Raw genomic sequence first — 4,396 nt, forward strand, 5'->3', positions numbered from 1 at the left:
GACGCGCGCGTCATTCTTACAAAAAGTGACGCCCGCGTCATTCTTACAAAAAGTGACGCGCGCGTCATTTTTACGATAAGTGACGCATGCGTCATTCTTACGAAAAGTGACACGCGCGTCATTTTTACAAAAAGTGAGGCCCGCGTCATTTTTACTGAAAGTGACGCACGCGTCATTTTTACTGAAAGTGACGCCCGCGTCATTCTTACGAAAAGTGACGCCCGCGTCATTCTTAAAAGTGACGCCCGCGTCATTATTACGAAAAGTGACGCGCGCGACATTCTTACAAAAAGTGACGCCCGCGTCATTCTAACGAAAAGTGACGCGCGCGTCATTTTTACGAAAAGTGACGCCCGCGTCATTTTTACGAAAAGTGACGCCCGCGTCATTCTTACGAAAAGTGACGCGCGCGTCATTCTTACGAAAAGTGACGCGCGCGTCATTCTTACAAAAAGTGACGCCCACGTCATTCTTACTAAAAGTGACGCGCGCGACATTCTTACAAAAAGTGACGCCCGCGTCATTCTAACGAAAAGTGACGCGCGCGTCATTTTTACGAAAAGTGACGCCCGCGTCATTTTTACGAAAAGTGACGCCCGCGTCATTCTTACGAAAAGTGACGCGCGCGTCATTCTTACAAAAAGTGACGCCCGCGTCATTCTTACAAAAAGTGACGCGCGCGTCATTTTTACGATAAGTGACGCGCTCGTCATTCTTACAAAAAGTGACGCCCACGTCATTCTTACTAAAAGTGACGCCCGCGTCATTCTTACAAAAAGTGACGCCCGCGTCATTCTTACAAAAAGTGACGCCCGCGTCTTTCTTACAAAAAGTGACGCGCGCGTCATTTTTACGAAAAGTGACACCCGAGTCATTCTTACGAAAAGTGACGCCCGCGTCATTCTTACGAAAAGTGACGCGCGTCATTCTTACAAAAAGTGACGCGCGCATCATTATTACAAAAAGTGACGCCCGCGTCATTTTTACGAAAAGTGACACCCGCGTCATTCTCACGAAAAGTGACGCCCGCGTCATTCTTACGAAAAGTGACGCGCATCATTATTACAAAAAGTGACGCCCGCGTCATTTTTACGAGAAGTGACACCCGCGTCATTCCTACGAAAAGTGACGCTTACGTCATTCTTACAAAAAGTGACGCGCGCGTCATTTTTACGAAAAGTGACGCCCGCGTCATTCTTACGAAAAGTGACGCATGCGTCATTCTTACAAAAAGTGACGCCCACGTCATTCTTACGAAAAGTTACGCGCGCGTCATTCTTACAAAAAGTGACGCCCACGTCATTCTTACTAAAAGTGACGCCCGCGTCATTCTTACAAAAAGTGACGCGCGGGTCATTCTTACAAAAAGTGACGCCCGCGTCTTTCTTACAAAAAATGACGCGCGCGTCATTCTTACGAAAAGTGACGCACGCGTCATTCTTACGAAAAGTGACGCACGTGTCATTCTTACAAAAAGTGACGCACGCGTCATTCTTACAAAAAGTGACGCACGCGTCATTCTTACAAAAAGTGACGCACGCGTCTTTCTTACGAAAAGTGCCGCACGCGTCATTCTTACGAAAAGTGACGCATGCGTCATTCTTACGAAAAGTGACACGCGCGTCATTTTTACAAAAAGTGAGGCCCGCGTCATTTTTACTGAAAGTGACGCACGCGTCATTTTTACTGAAAGTGACGCCCGCGTCATTCTTACGAAAAGTGACGCCCGCGTCATTCTTAAAAGTGACGCCCGCGTCATTATTACGAAAAGTGACGCGCGCGTCATTTTTACGAAAAGTGACGCTCGCGTCATTCTTACAAAAAGTGACGCACGCGTCATTCTTACAAAAAGTGACGCCCGCGTCATTCTTACAAAAAGTGACGCCCGCGTCATTCTTACAAAAAGTGACGCCCGCGTCATTCTTACGAAAAGTGACGCATGCGTCATTCTTACGAAAAGTGACACGCGCGTCATTTTTACAAAAAGTGAGGCCCGCGTCATTCTTACAAAAAGTGACGCACGCGTCATTCTTACGAAATGTGACAAGCGCGTCATTCTTACAAAAAGTGACGCCCGCTTCATTCTTACTGAAAGTGACGCGCGTCATTCTTACAAAAAGTGACGCCCGCGTCATTCTTACGAAAAGTGACGCATGCGTCATTCTTACGAAAAGTGACACGCGCATCATTATTACAAAAAGTGACGCCCGCGTCATTTTTACGAAAAGTGACACCCGCGTCATTCTCACGAAAAGTGACGCCCGCGTCATTCTTACAAAAAGTGACGCCCGCGTCATTTTTACGAAAAGTGACACCCGCGTCATTCCTACGAAAAGTGACGCTTACGTCATTCTTACAAAAAGTGACGCGCGCGTCATTTTCAAGAAAAGTGACGCCCGCGTCATTCTTACGAAAAGTGACGCGTGCGTCATTCTTACAAAAAGTGACGCCCACGTCATTCTTACTAAAAGTGACGCCCGCGTCATTCTTACGAAAAGTGACGCGCGCGTCATTCTTACAAAAAGTGACGCCCACGTCATTCTTACTAAAAGTGACGCCCGCGTCATTCTTACAAAAAGTGACGCGCGGGTCATTCTTACAAAAAGTGACGCCCGCGTCTTTCTTACAAAAAGTGACGCGCTCGTCATTCTTACGAAAAATGACGCACGCGTCATTCTTACGAAAAGTGACGCACGTGTCATTCTTACAAAAAGTGACGCAAGCGTCATTCTTACAAAAAGTGACACACGCGTCATTCGTACAAAAAGTGACGCACGCGTCATTCTTACGAAAAGTGACGCGCGTCATTCTTACAAAAAGTGACGCCCGCGTCATTCTTACAAAAAGTGACGCCCGCGTCATTCTTACAAAAAGTGATGCGCGCGTCATTCTTACGAAAAGTGACGCATGCGTCATTCTTACGAAAAGTGACACGCGCGTCATTTTTACAAAAAGTGAGGCCCGCGTCATTTTTACAAAAAGTGAGGCCCGCGTCATTCTTACAAAAAGTGACGCACGCGTCATTCTTACGAAATGTGACAAGCGCGTCATTCTTACGAAAAGTGACGCCCGCGTCATTCTTACGAAAAGTGACGCACGCGTCATTCTTACAAAAAGTGACGCACGCGTCATTCTTACAAAAAGTGACGCACGCGTCATTCTTACGAAAAGTGACGCGCGCGTCATTCTTACAAAAAGTGACGCCCGCGTCATTCTTACAAAAAGTGACGCCCGCGTCATTCTTACGAAAAGTGACGCCCGCGTCATTCTTACGCGCGCGTCATTCTTACAAAAAGTGACGCACGCGTCATTTTTACGAAAAGTGACGCCCGCGTCATTCTTACAAAAAGTGACGCCCGCGTCATTCTTAAAAGTGACGCCCGCGTCATTATTACGAAAAGTGACGCGCGAATGCATAGACCTGATCACCGGGAACTCATATCTGTAAACCAAAACTTGTTTCGAGATTTTGGTCCGCGGTTATCTGCCTCCGAATTTCATATACATATTTATTTGAATAGATTTTTACAATTAGATACTGCCTCCGAATTTAAGAAAAAAATGTATTTAGATGCAAATAATTCAGCAACCAGACCTTCAAGAAACTTTTGTTTTTCAGTTATGAATAGAGCTCGATGGATGTTGAAGACATTCTTCAAAATGAATTCTTTTCGGCAAGGTAACTCCCTTGCCTTGATTTTTTCTCATTTCTTATTTTCTCTCATTAAAAAAAAATTAAGTTACAATTTTTACCCAAATGCATATGCATAATATCACTTTAAACTCATATCTGTAAACCAAAACTTGTAAAGAAACTGGTACGCAGATATCTGCCTCCGAATGTAAGAAAAAAATATAGTTTGATGCAAATAACTCAACATCAAGGTCTTCAACCAAAACTTGTTTTGAGACTTTGGTCTACCTCCGAATGTAAAAAAAAAATATATATTTGGATGCAAAAAACTCGGCAACCAGACCTTGAAGAAACGTCTGGTTTTCAGATATGAATAGAACTTTAATACTGCCCATAATCTCGTAAAGGCCCTAACTACAAAAATTTCGATTTTGATTTTTTTGCATATTTTTAGTTAGGGCATTGTCGCTGATTTATCCTTATTTATTTTTTTAGCCTAGGTCTTCAAATACGTCAGAAAATTCAAAATGTACTTTAGATTTTTTTCATTTTTATATGCAAATTGCGATATTAGATTTACTGTTTCTCTCTATAACTCAGAAGTAAGAAAAATGTAGTTAGGGCCTTTACGAGATTATGGGCAGAATAGATCTTTGACCATTTGTTGCAACATAGAACATTTTGCTCAAAGTTGTTTATGATACTTATCCCAGAATTTTTTCTCTTAGATTTCTAAACAAAATTATCAATTGTACTGATATG

This window comes from Episyrphus balteatus, chromosome 2 (genome assembly GCF_945859705.1).
Source record: "Episyrphus balteatus chromosome 2, idEpiBalt1.1, whole genome shotgun sequence".
NCBI classification, from domain to species: domain Eukaryota; kingdom Metazoa; phylum Arthropoda; class Insecta; order Diptera; family Syrphidae; genus Episyrphus; species Episyrphus balteatus.